Below are 14,054 nucleotides of genomic sequence, written 5' to 3' on the forward strand. Positions count from 1 at the left end.
CGGGCGGGAGGACACAGTCTCCATAAGAGACCTTGCACCCTCGGGAGCCGCAGTAACCCACTACTCACTACCACCCCCCCCCCCAACGACCCGATATCCAGCCCCAGCAGACGGCAGGCATGGGCCCCGCGACCCGCTCGACATCTACGAGGACGACACACCTGTGCCACAGCCTACGCAGGACTCAACGCCGGAAGCTCCACTACCCCTGCCGTCGCCACGCCGATCACAGCGGCAGACAAGACCTCCGGAGAGACTCCAATACACTAACTTCTAATACACTTCACCCCGCCGGACTCAATTTTAAACAAGGGGTGAATGTGGTGAACCACTGTTTGTATTCCACTGTGTACATGCCTGGACATGCCTCAGCTGACTCCTCCCACAAGTCCTAGTATAAAGGTGACTGCTCCCCAGCCCTTTGTATTCTGGACCGGTCGACCACTCGAGGCAGACCTTCATTCTTTTGTTAATAAAAGCCTTTAGTTACTCTCTTAACTCTCAGTCTTTTATGAGTAATTGACAGCGCATCATGCGGAATATGCACTTCTCCTTGTTATACGTCAGGTTCAGGAGTTGGGCGGTGCAGAGGAATTTTTCGAGGTTTGCGTCATGGTCCTGCAAGTCATGGCCGCAGATGGTCACATTGTCCAGATATGGGAAAGTGGCCTGCAACGCATTTTGATCGACCATCCGGTCCATCTCCCTTTGGAAGACGGAGACCCCGTTGGTGACGCCAAAGGGAACCCTAAGGAAGTGATAGAGGCGGCTGTTTTCCTCAAAGGCAGTATACTGGCGGTCCTCAGGGCGGATAGGGAGCTGGTGGTACGCTGATTTCAGGTCAATGGTCGAGAAGACGCGGTACTGCGCGATCTGGTTGACCATATCAGCTATGCGGGGGAGTGGGTAAGCGTCCAGCAGGGTGTAGCGATTTATTGCCTGGCTGTAGTCGATGACCAGGCGCTGCTTCTTGCCGGTCTTAACGACCACAACCTGGGCTCGCCAGGGGCTGGTGCTGCCCTCAATAATCCCTTCCTTCAGGAGCCGCTCCACTTCGGTTTTAATGAAAACCCTGTCCCCGGCACTGTATCGCCTGCTCTTTGTGGCGATGGGCTTACAGTCGGGGGTGAGGTTAGCAAACAGTGTGGGGGGGTGGTGACTCTGAGTGTGGAGAGGTTGCACCTGGTGCGCGGCGGGCAATTTGGAAGCTGCTGGCTGCGGACTGTGAGTGGGGGGAGGGGTCCACCGTACGCCATCGTAACACTTTTAAGGTGGCACTGAAAATCTAACCCCAGTAGAACGGCAGCGCAGAGGTGGGGCAGGACCAGAAGTTTAAAATGATCGTACACAGTCCCGTCTACTAAGAGTGTCACCACGCAGTAGCCGCCGATGTCCGCCGACTGGGACTCGGAGGCCATAGAAATCCGCTGGTGCGCAGGCAGGACTGGGAGAGAGCAACGCCGCACCGTGTCGGGGTGGATGAAGCTCTCCGTGCTCCCAGAGTCAAAAAGGCAGGTTGTTTCGTGACCATTTACCTTAATGTCCATTGTGGACCGGGCCAGTTGGTGCGGTCTCGCTTGGTCCAGCGTAACGGAGGCCAGCGTAGGGGTCGGTGTGTCGCTGCGGGTATCAGATGAGGCGGTGTTGGGGGCCTGCTGCGTCCCGGCTGTCGTCCAAGATGGCGGCGTCCATGATCCCCATGTGGCTGGAGGCGTCCAAAATGGCTGCTGTTCCGGTGGTTCGCACATGGCTGGGGAGGCCCAAGATGGCGGCCCGCACGGCCCACACGCGGCTCTGCTGGGGTTCGGGGTGGCTTTGGCCCTGCAGACGCTGGCGTAGTGTCCCTTCTTCCCGCAGCCCGAGCAGATCGCATTTTTCGCCGGGCAGCGCGCTCTGGGGTGTTTGGCCTGGCCACAGAAGTAGCATTTCTGGCCTTGGGACACTGCTGCGGTAGTTGGGCCGTTGCTGGGATGTGGCTGGGGTGGCACGGCGCTATGAGACTGTCCTACCGTGTCCCAGGCTGTCGTTCCCTGCGGCGTCCACGGTGCAGAGGAGTAGGCATCCATGCCCCGGTAGGCTGCGTCCAATGATAGTGCGAGTTCAGAGGCCTTGTTGAGGTCGAGGTCACTCTGCTCCAACAGTCGCTGTCGGGTGTAATTGGACCTGTGGCCTGCTACAAAAGCGTCCCGGATAAGTTCCTCTGTGTACACGGTGGCCTTTACATCCTTACAACCACAGGCCCGGCCAAGCACAGACAGTGCCTGAAGGTATTCCTCGGTCGATTCCCCAGGTTGTTGTTTACGACTCCCCAGAAGGTGCCTGGCGTACACCTCGTTCACTGGGCGCGTGTACTGGTCCTTGAGCTTGAGAGCAGCCGTGTACGAGGTCGCGTCCTGGATGACCGAGTACGCTCGGTGGTTCACTTTGGAGGTCAGGACATCCAGTTTGTCCTCATCCGATTTGACCGTTGCAGCGGAGGCGATCAGGAATCTTTCAAAGCACCTAAGCCAGTGAGCAAACTTGGTGGATGCGTCCGCCTCCCGATGGTCTAAGTCCAGGCATGCTGGTGTGAGGATCTTCTCCATTATAAAAGAATCTTGTTAATAAAATTGATGCACTATCAATTACTCAAAAGACTGAGGTTAAGCGAGTAACTAACAGGCTTTTATTAACAAGAGAATGAAGGTGTGCCTCGAGTGGTCGACCAGTCCAGAATACAGAGGGACTGTGGAGCAGTCACCTTTATACCTGGACTCGTGGGAGGAGTCAGCCGAGGCATGTACAGACATGTACACAGTGGAATACAAACACCCACACAGGCAGGTATAACAGTGGTTTACCACAGTTAGTGAAGGATTTTGTCACATCACTAGAACATCCTAAGGGGTTGTGTTAAGACAGAGTCCATATGGATAGTGTTAAGAAATGGGAAGGGAAATAAATAGTACAATTTTCTGTGTTGCAGATTACCAAACATGGAGCTGGGATAGAGATGGAGGTCTGCAGACAGTTGAGAGAAATATGTGAGAATAACAGAGCAATAACTTTGGGTAATTTTAACTATCCTAAGATAAACTGGAATAAAGGTAATGCATGTATTCAAAGTGTGGAATGTTTTTTAGACTGTATCCAGGACTGCTTCCTGGATCAGTATGTTTCTAATCCAACAAGGAAAGATGCTTAATTTAGTTCTGGTTAACGACGCAATACATGGTTTAGTTCTGACAAGTAACTGATGAGAATAGATGAACAATTGGGAAATAATGACCACAGCTTAGTTAGGCTCAATGTAAGGAAAGAAAAGGACAATCAAGAGTCAAAGATAAGGGTGCTGGACTGGAAAAAGACAAAATTCAGCAAGGTGAAAGGGACTGTTAACTGGGAGAAAGTTATCAAACAGGTCGACAGATCAGCAGTGGGAAATCTTCAAATATGAAATGCATCGATTACAAAATAAACAATCAAGGTGAAAGGGAATTCATTAAAGCATAAGAGTTCAGTGGGTAAATCAGGTGATTCAAACTAAACTGAAACTTAAAAAGGAGGCATAGAATAAAGTTAGGGTTAACAATGCTGAAGATAATCATGGGAAATATAGAAAAAGGGACATTAGAAGGGCTAAAAGGGAGTATGAAAGAAGTCTAGCAGATAATACAAAAGGGCTTTTATATGTATACAAAAAGTAAAAAGATAATTAGAGAGAAAGATGAAGGAGGGAGCCTCTGTGGAGGATAGAGGTATGTTGGAGATATTAAATAAATATTTTGTATTGGTATTTACAAGTAATGGTGAAAGTGAGAACATAGATGTACTAGAGGCGGGTATGGAGCAATTCATAGAGCTAACAATAGCAGAGGAATTGCTTATGAAAAATTAGTGGCACTCAAGGTAGTTAAGTCCGTGGTTCCTAATAGTATGCATCCTTGGCTTTCGAGAGATATAAATACAAGTTGTTGTGTTTTTTGAGAGAAACACCAGAGAATAAATGACAGAAGCTCTGGTCACATTTTTTCAATCCTCTTTAAATATGTAAAGTGTCTCTAGGGAATGGAGAGCAGCCAATTTGACACCCTTGGTCAAGAAGGAAGAGAAGGATAAATCGGGTAACTATAGACCAGCTGGTCAAATGTCAGTTGTGGAAAAACCTTTAGAATCCATAATTTGAGATAAAATTAGCAAGCATTTTGATATTTACGAGTTAATCATGGAAATCCAGCATGGATTTGTTTAAGTCCAATCGTGTTAAAGAGAATTTTTTAAATGACTGATTAGATAGATAAAAGGAAGGCAGTAGGTGTAGTGTAAATGGATATTTCAGAAGGCAATCGATAAGTTGTCTAACAAGGTCCATGTTATAAAAATTCTGGCTATTGTACAAGTGTAACAGCATAGATAGAAAATTGATTGACAGGAAGCAGAGTTAGGGTAAATGGATGTTCCTTGGATTGGAGCAGCATTGGAAGTGGTGTACCCTAGGGGTTAATGCTGGGTTTGCTTTTGTTCTAGGTATGTTATAGATAACTTGGGTGCAATATCAACATTTGCTGACTACAGAAGAAGTTTTTCCTCATGTCACCTTTGGTTCTTCTAATTGGCAGAAGAACCAAAGGCGACATGAGGAAAAACTTTTTTACTCAGCGAGTGGGTAGGATCTGGAATGCACTGCCTGAAAGGGTGGTGGAGACAGACTCAATCATGGCTTTCAAAACGGAGTTGGATAAGTACCTGAAAGAAAAACATTTGCAGGGCTATGGGGAAAGGGCAGGGGAGTGGGACTAGCTGAAGTGCTCTTGCAGAGAGCCGGCATGGGCTCGACGGGCCGAATGGCCTTCCATGCTGTAATCATTCTATGATTCTATGACATTAAAGTCGGAGGTTTGACAAACAGTGAGGAGGAGTGCCAAAGTTTTCAGGAAGATGTAGACAGGTTACCAGGATGGGCAGACGTGAGATAATATTGAATGTGGATAAGCATGAGGTACTTTAGGAGAATAAACAAGGAATGGGAGTATAGTTCTTTCTTTTGTGCCTAGTGGTACATGAGGTACCGAACCCACTCCCAACCCGCCTCCGTGCCATCTTCCCAGGAGGCGGGTCCCCGACTCGTGCAGGGACCATTCTCCTCAAGGCGGGAAGGGGATTAGAGCCAATTAACTGCCTGTTAACAGGTAGTTAACAGGCAGTTTTGAGGCTTATCCCCATTTTACCCCTGCAAGTGCGGGCTTCCCGACGGCCGTGAACCTTGCCAGGATAGGCGAGCAGTGGGTCTGCGGGGATAAGAGGGATCGAAAAGTCCGCTGTGGAGATGAGTGATGGGTGCAAGAGTGGAGAGGTAAGTATGAGTGGTGAGTGTAAAGTGTTAGAAAAGGTTTACTTACCATTGCTTCTTCCTGCAGGTTTCAACCCTTGGAGATCCGGAGGTGCCTCATCTCAACGGCAGAGATGACAGAATGGCTGCTGCATTCTCAGATGCAGCAGCCATCTGATTTCTGCTGAGGAAAGAGGTTTTGGCGAGTCTTTGTGCAAGAGCTCACCTTAGAACAGAGATTGTCAGTGTTTGACAGCTTCTCAAAGCTGTCAAACGCTGACAGATGAAATGTCATACGCTGACGTCCTCTGTCACCGGCTTTCCCTTAATTGGCTGGCTAAGCCCACAGGGCAGGCTTAACAAGGTCAATCAAGGGAAAATAGCGTGGGTTGGCTGGATGTCGTTGGGGGCAGGACTGAAACCCGGAAACCAGCAGTCCCGCCCCCAACGCACCCCCATTGACAAAATCCAGCCCTTTGTCACAGGGAATGGTTAATGTAGAGACTGTTGCATTTTTTAAGAAAGTAAGGACATAAAAGATCTCATGGCACTATTTTGAAGAAGAGCAGGGGAGTTTTCCCTGGTTTCTCAGCCAATATTTTTCCCATAACCAACATATCTTGCTTTCTTTCCTTCTTTCCTTGCATCTATTTTATTTTTTCTTCACAGCAAGGGCAGTGCAATGTGGAATCCAGTTGAAAGAACAGATGGGTGATCATGAATATCTTCATAGCCACAGCTAATGCACTAACTTTTTGAATCCATTGACTGCAATGTGATTTCAATTTATATGATTTGTTCCTTGTCCTTTTTTTCTCATTACCTTCAGTCTGGATTTTAGCAGCATATTTGGGAAGCTATTCATATCCCCTCTCCCCCCCCCCCCCCCCCCCCACTTAAAATTTAAGAATTGTAAATCTTTTTTGTTGGAACTGGAACATTTGGACTCATTGGAGATTAACTCCCAAATTCCTTTTTAATACAAAATTTATTCTTGCCACTTAATGAAATCAGGTCTTATTTCAAGATCCTTTTCCCATTTTCCATTTCCCATAGGATTTCTCCTGCTTCATTTACATAACATGCATGTTCATCTGATGTGGTTGTATCTTCCCCAAGTGACAGAATTGTTCAGCTTCAGATCATAAGTTTCCGTCAGTTCTCTGCACTACATTAAACAATAGGTACTGTAACTCCAGAGGTACAACTTTTTATTCTTTCTTCCTCTACTCCTTTTCTCCTGAAAGCAGTGCTGTGCTGTCAACCCCTCCTAGTGCTTTACCCAAATGGCCATTCTGCATTTGTGATGCGGAACATTGGCCTAGCTATTCTGATCCCTGCGGGTAGGTACGCGCTGTGCACCCACCCGTAGGGACATCGGAAATGCCGGTTTCAGGCATGCACAGCGCATGCGCTGGAAACCGGCATTTCCGATCTGTCAAGAAAGCTCTTGACAGATTTTCCGGCTGCCCTGGAGCAGGGCCTCTGCGGGCAGATAGTTCTGCATTTTGAAGACCCTCCGCCCGCAGAAAACACTTACAATTCTTGCGCTTGGTAAAAGCAGGCGTAAAGGCCTGCTTTTATGAAGATAAGAGTTGCAAAAAGTAAAAAAAAAAATTCACTGATTTATCATTTAAAAATACAAAGGTAAGTTTATTTTTTAGTCCTGTAAAAAACTTTATTTTTTTTCAAAAAATTACATTTTTGTTTCAAATACTTAATCTATTGTAATTTCGTCATTTTAAAAATGTGATTTTTATACATTTATTTAAAGTTTTCTATGTTTTTGGTGTGATCTCCATTCATATATTTGACATGTCTTCCTGTCAAGTGTATGAAGGGAGATTCCCTTCTTTGATTGGCTCCCCATAGCCCACGTGATCCCAGGGACGCTGTGAACTACATACGCCTCTGGGATACGTGGGCCCTGCGCACTTTGGAGTTTGGAAAGGCACAGGAGCGGAAGCGTGTGCGTCCCGGGAGCCCTCAGGTAAAGGCGTAGATTTTTCCAGATCGCAGGCCTCCGCCTGCGGGAGGCCTGCGATCGGAAAATATGGGCCATTGAGTGTTGATGAGCTATTCAATCCTGGGGGCAATGACAACCAAGCTTGTTCCTGTCCTCACTCAATGTTTACATGCATGTACTTACAGCGAGGCTCACAGAATATCGATCAAACCCAGGGTTACTGAGCTCAATTGGTAAATAATTTCATAGTCTGACGGTTAAAACCTGGTGAGAGACTATGACAGAAAGGGCTAGCAGAGTCTAAAGTGTTTCTTTCCCCACTGTAAGCTGATTAAACATTGCCAATCTCTTTTGTGCAACTGGTGATGTCAGATATTAAATTCCAATGGTCCAAGAGCTGTTCTCTAAACCATGCATGTTGGAGACAGCAGGTCAATCCTTTGACTTGTCACAATTTCATTTCGGTGTTACGCTTTATGACCTCAGGGATGCTGCCACAACACTTCAGCCCACAGTCCTGGTACATGAACTAACAACAGAAAATGCTGGAAACACTCAGTAGGTCAGGCAGCATCCGTGGAGAGAGAAACAGAGTTAACGTTTCCGGTCTGACACCTTTTGTTAGAACTGGAAAAAGTACATGAACTATTGTTTCTTTACTTACACCAGGATCAGAGTTGATAAATTTTTTGTCTGAAATTTGAAGCCCATGTTTTAAAATATGGAGGGGTAATTTTAACCTAACCCGCCCAGCGGGAAACTGACTAATACACACAGCCCGATTTTATGGGATTTCAAGGCCTGAACTGATGTCGACCTGAAGTGGAGTGAAACTTCCTACTCCAAGGAGTCTCAGTTCTCTGCTGCGGTGTCATGTTGGGCCCCGACTCTAGATTCAGGCTGCATTTATGCCATAACTGCACTGTCGGAAACCACTTGTTTCAGTTACAACGCATAGATTACAGACCAATTTCAAGTTGCACACTCAAACTCCACTCCAGTTCTTTTGACTACGCATTGCTATCTTAGATACCACTATAAGAGTTTTCTGAATTTTTTTGAACTGATGCTGAAAATTATACAGCCCTTTGTAAAGTTTTGAAAAGCAGTCAGGCTTAGAGAAGTGCTGTACTCTGGTCCTATTGATCACACTGGAAACTAGCTACAAGAACTTACAAAACTTTAAATAGTTAACAAGTTTGGAACAGTTAGTTTATTGACTTCCTCAGCTTTCTCTTCATTAGCCCTGGATCCACATTTTACAATTATTTTCCACTCCTAACATGTTAGTAGACCTCCTTCAGGAACTTCTTCTCCTTTTTCTTCATGTAATAGGCTTACTCCTGTTTGTAATGTTCCTATCAGACCCTAGCCCCCTTGAGCCTGCTCCGCATGCAAGTAGATCATGGCTGATCTGTACCTCAGCTTCTTTTCCAGTGATACCCTTACCTAACAAAAATCTATCAATCTCAGTCTTGAAAGCTCCAATTGACCTAGAATCCGCAGCCTTTTGGGGGAGAGTTCCAGATATCTGCTGCCCTTTGTGTGAGGAAGTGCTCCCTGATTTCACTCCTGAATGGTCTAGCTCTAATTTTAAGATTATGTCCCCTTGTTCTTGATTCCCCCCTCAGAGGAAATAGTTTCTCCATAACTACCCTATTCAATTCTTTTAACATTTTAAACACCTCGATCACGTCAATCTTCTATACCCAAGGGAATACAGGCCAAATTTATGCAACCTGCCCTCATAATTTAACCCTCTAAACCCCGGTATCCTTCTGGTGAATCTGCACGGCACCCTTTTTAACTCCAATATATCGTTCCTGAGGGGCGGTGCCCAAAACTGAGCACAGTACTCCAGATGGGGTCTGGCCAAGGCTCGATGCAACTGAAGCAAAACTTCGAGTGGAGGGAAAGAGGCATTTTTCAAAGCTGCTGGTTTCTCCAGCTCTCCTCATTCTGTTCTCCACTCCTTTTCCAAACAGTTTCTCTTTCTCAGTTTCTGCTGGTAATTCAGCCACTCTGCATGCCACTCACTTTTTCTCTTTCTCTATGTAATAGTAAATTCCTCCTGCTCCCTGCCATTACAGTGTGTCCATTTGTCCATAAGTTAATTACCTACACTTCACTCCATTGTGCTCTTAAATCATCCTGCTTTTTCATATATTTTAAAAATGTAATATGCACTTTAGAATATTTATTCTCAGGATGTGGGAGTCACTGGCGAGGACAGCATTTAATGGCCATCCCTAGTTGACCCGAGAAGGTGGTGGCGGGCTGCCTTCTTGAACCGCTGCAGTCTGTGTAGTGAAGGTACTTTTGTTCCAGGCCGTGTTTGGTCATGTGTGATTGAGACACATTATTGGAAGTGGAGGAGAATGGCCCTGAAAGCCCAAATGAATAACATGCGGATTAGGTAACCAGAGGAAATTGAGGGGGCTTGATAGAGAAATGTGTTTTTAAGAGATTTATAAGAGTTTAGAGGTAATTGTATGAATAACAATAAGCTTGCCATTGCAAAAAATATTTTGGGTTTCTGTTCTAAATGATAGTAGATCTAATTGTTTAAGTAAATGAATTAGTTGAGCTTCTGCTTTGTTTTACTGGTAGATTTTCCTTCATGGTGATTCATGAAGGTTTGAGATTGTCCACCTTCTGACTTTTGGTTTGCTATTGAACATTGAGTGAATTAAAAAGTATTACGTTAATATGATGGCCTGTCCCAAAGTTTAAAAAATATGCTCATTGCTTCTTTTGCCTAAAAAACTATTCAATTCCGTCTTGAATTTGATGATACTATCCACCTCCACCCTGGGTTGTCTGTTCCACACATTCAGCATCCTCTGTATGAAGTAATTCAATCTAAACTGTCTGCACGTGTGTTAACTAGAAAGTGACCAAAAGCTGGTCTACAACTCCCTCAAAGTCTGCAACTCAAAATAGCCCTGAATATAGACCTATAACCAATGTTCCTTCTTATTTTTTTTGGTGTGCGGTCCCTTTAAGTGGCTGTGCGGCCCATTCAAATTTTCACGCATGCTTGGTGTATTGATTTCTTTTTGGGTTCAATAAAGACTCATTTCTGAAAGAGAATGTTGTTTAATCTAAAGTCTTGTTCAAGACTTTCTACAGCTTTTTACAGAACACACTATGCTGTGATGCATCTAGAATGAAACTGAAAGTAAAACTCCTCTGGACTGCTTGTCTCTCACATGACCTCTGCTGGTCAGGCACAAGTAATCAAAAACACAGACAAATATGCTGTAAGGCATGAGTAATCAAACACAGACAAATATCATCACTATTTGCTGATATCATTACATCTCCCTTTCTTAAAACAAAAGTATTTTACTTTTAACTAACAACATTTAATGAACTTACATTATCATTATCATGATCAAGGTTTTTTACCCTTGCTTTGTGTGTTCACATGAAATATGTCAATACACTAGAACTTGAAGAAAGAATAAGATAACATTACTTCCTTCTTTAACAATAGTCCTTAAATTTGCTCAATGAGTCTCTCAGGAGGCTTCACGTGTCTTGAGGATTTTCTGATTGATTGTCCTTGAATCTGAATTGTTGCCTCAGATGATGGTTTCTCAGCTGTGTGATCAGGTTGTTCAACAGTATCAGTCTCTTGACCTGCTGTGGCTGGTCCCATGAGAAGATCTCGACGATTTCTTCTCCGAACAGCACCCTCATCTGTCTGAATGGTGTATGATCTTGGCTGAACTTCACTCAGGACAGTTCCCTTCTGAGTCCATGTGTTTGTTTTGTCTTTCAACCTTACTTGGTCACCAGTGTGGAGTTCAGGTAGGTTTTGTGTTCCTCTGTCATAGTAGTACTTTTGCTTTTCTTTCTGTTGCTCTTTGAACTTCCTCACTTTCTCCCCCTCTTTTGTTTTCAGGAGGTTCTCCGGGATGGGTAGGTTTGACCTTAGCCGACGTCCCATCAGGAGTTGGGCTGGTGACACACCACACTCGAGCGGCATTGTGCGGTATACAAGCATGCTTTGGTAGAAGTCAGTTCCACTGTCTTTTGCCTTGTACATCAGTCTTTTCCCTGTCTGGACCGATTTTTCCACTAGTCCATTGGACTGTGGATAGTGAGGACTTGACGTTGTGTGGACAAAGTCCCACTCTTTGGCAAAGTGTCGGAAATTTGCATTGTTAAACTGGGGTCCGTTGTCTGTGAAGACCTCGCTTGCCACGCCATGTCTGGAGAATATGGCTTTCATACTTCTTATCACAGCTTCTGCAGTGGTGGTGTACAGTCTACAAACCTCTGGATACAGGGAGTAATAGTCTGTGATGACAAGATAGTCCTTCCCTTGACATACGAATAGGTCAGCGCCTACCTTCTGGTAAGGTCTGTCTGGTGCTGGGTGTGGCTTTAGTGGTTCTACCGGATTGCTTGCTCGATATTTCAGGCATATTGTGCAGTTTGACACCTCATTTGTCACATCTTGGTTGATTCGTGGCCAGTACATCACCTCTCATGCTCTTTTCTTACACTTTTCGATTCTCAGATGTCCTCCATGGATCTTTTTTAGCATCTCTCTTCTCAGACTCTTTGGGATAGCTATTTTACTTCCTTTGTAGATGATGTCTTCGACCACTGATAGTTCCGCCCTGCAGTTCCAGTACTCTGCTATATCAGGTGAGCAGTCTTGCTTCATGTTGGGCCATCCATCCAAGATGCTTTTTCTCAGTCGTCTCATTGTTTCATCTTTGTTTGTCTCAGTCTTTATGAGCTCCATTTTTGCATCTGCTATGGGCAGTGCACTTGTGATCATGTCCACGTAGGCGTTCACTTTTTCATCCATTGTGGTGTTTGCGGGCTCACTTGGGTCAACAGCTCTGGACAACGTGTCTGCTGTATACATCAGCTTACCCGGTGTGTACGCAACATTCAGTGTATAGCATTGCAGCCTGATCATCATTCTTTGTATTCTAAGCGGACAGCTATTCAGTGGCTTTTGGAACAATGCAATCAAGGGCTTATGGTCAGTCTCTACACTGATTGCTTGTCCTGCCACAAACTGGTGAAATCTTTCACAGGCGTATGTGATGCTGAGCAGCTCCTTTTCTATTTGAGCATATCGCGTCTCCGCGTCTGTCATTGAGCGCAATGCATATGCAATAGGTTGCCAGTAGTCATATTGTTGCAGAAGAACGGCACCGAGCCCACTCTGTGATGCATCTGATGATATCTTGATGGGTCTCGCTGGGTCATAAAACCTCAGAACTGGTTCCTCTGTGAGCAGTTTCTTTAGATCGCTCCATGACTTCTCATGCTCATGATTCCATTCCCATTCTATGTTCTTTTCAGTTAGTCTTCTCAGTGGCGCTATTTTTTCTGAGAGGTTGGATATGAATTTACCCATGTAGTTGATCATTCCATTAAACCTCTGCACGTCCTTTTTGCATTGTGGCCTTGGCATATTCTCAATGGCGGACACCTTTCTGGGATCTGGTCTGATGCCCTCACTGCTAAGGATATCTCCCACGAATGTCAGTTCTGTCACCCCGAGCTGGCATTTCTCTCTATTCAGCTTCAGGTTTGTTTTCCTTGTTGCTTCCAGCACTTTTTTCAGTCTCTCGTCATGCTCAGTTCTCGTGGTTCCCCATACTATGATGTCATCCATTGATGTATCAACTCCCTCCAGGTGCTCATAGATCATATGGATAGTCTTGTGATACACTTCAGGAGCTGAGGCAATGCCAAATGGTAACCTTAGGAATCTGTATCTGCCAAATGGAGTGTTGAACGTGCACAGTCTTGAACTTGCTTCGTCCAGCTTCATCTGCCAAAATCCTGAGGATGCATCTAACTTGCTGAAATATTTTGCATTTGCAAACTGCCATGATTTCCTCACGTGTAGGAAGCTTGAAGTGCTCTCTCTTTATTGCTCTGTTTAGATCTCTTGGATCCAGGCAAATTCTGAGCTTTCCATTCTTTTTGTCCACTACGACGAGGGAACTCACCCACTCAGTTGGCTCATCTATCTTCTGAATCACGTTCAGGCTTTCCATCCTGTCCAACTCTGCCTTCAGTTGCTTTTGAAGAGCAAACGGAACTTTTCTGCATGGATGTATGACCGGTGTCATACTTTTATCTACTCTGATTGTGTGTTCTCCTGGAATGCAGCCTAGACCCTTAAATAGGTCTTTGTACTCTTTCATGAGTTCATCATAGACTGTCTCTCCTTCGCTTTCCACAACGAGGACTCTCTTTACCAGGTTCAGTCTCTCACAGGCTTTTAACCCTAGTATGGCTTGCACATCCTTTGGCACCACGATTAATGCTAGCGTGTGCTCTCTGTCCTTGTGTGTTACTTTGACAATGCATTTTCCTTTCACTGGTATATCAGTACCTGAGTATCTGGTCATTTTCACTTGTATTCCATGTAACTTTGGTCTGGGTCTAATTCTCTTAAAATCGGTCTCTGATATCACATTAACTTGTGCTCCAGTATCCAATTTAAATGGAATATGTATGTCATTCACTTTTAGTGTCAACATCCAGTCTCTTTCGTTTTTGTTTTCAGACACAACATCTACATTGAATTCCTCTATCTCGCTTTCATCTACTGTATGGACCTTGCTTTGTTGCGCCTGGTTCTTACAGCAACGGGCATAATGGTTGTTTTTGTTGCATCTATTGCATGTTTTACCATATGCTGGACACTTTCTTGGTGGATGCTGTGTACCGCATCGACTACATGACTTCCGATTGTCTCTTTCATTTTCGTTTGCTGGCCACGTCTCTTTTTTC

At 45.0% G+C, this 14,054-nt stretch overlaps 1 protein-coding gene across 9 annotated transcripts in view; it reads left to right on the forward strand.

The window, feature by feature from the left end:
- Window positions 1-14,054, forward strand: part of atg10 (ATG10 autophagy related 10 homolog (S. cerevisiae)) — a 437,210-nt gene that overhangs the window by 335,012 nt on the left and 88,144 nt on the right. The gene's annotated exons all lie outside the window — the stretch shown is intronic.

Source organism: Somniosus microcephalus, chromosome 1, assembly GCF_052327205.1.
Source record: "Somniosus microcephalus isolate GS21.2 chromosome 1, FLI_Smic_1.0, whole genome shotgun sequence".
Taxonomy (NCBI): domain Eukaryota; kingdom Metazoa; phylum Chordata; class Chondrichthyes; order Squaliformes; family Somniosidae; genus Somniosus; species Somniosus microcephalus.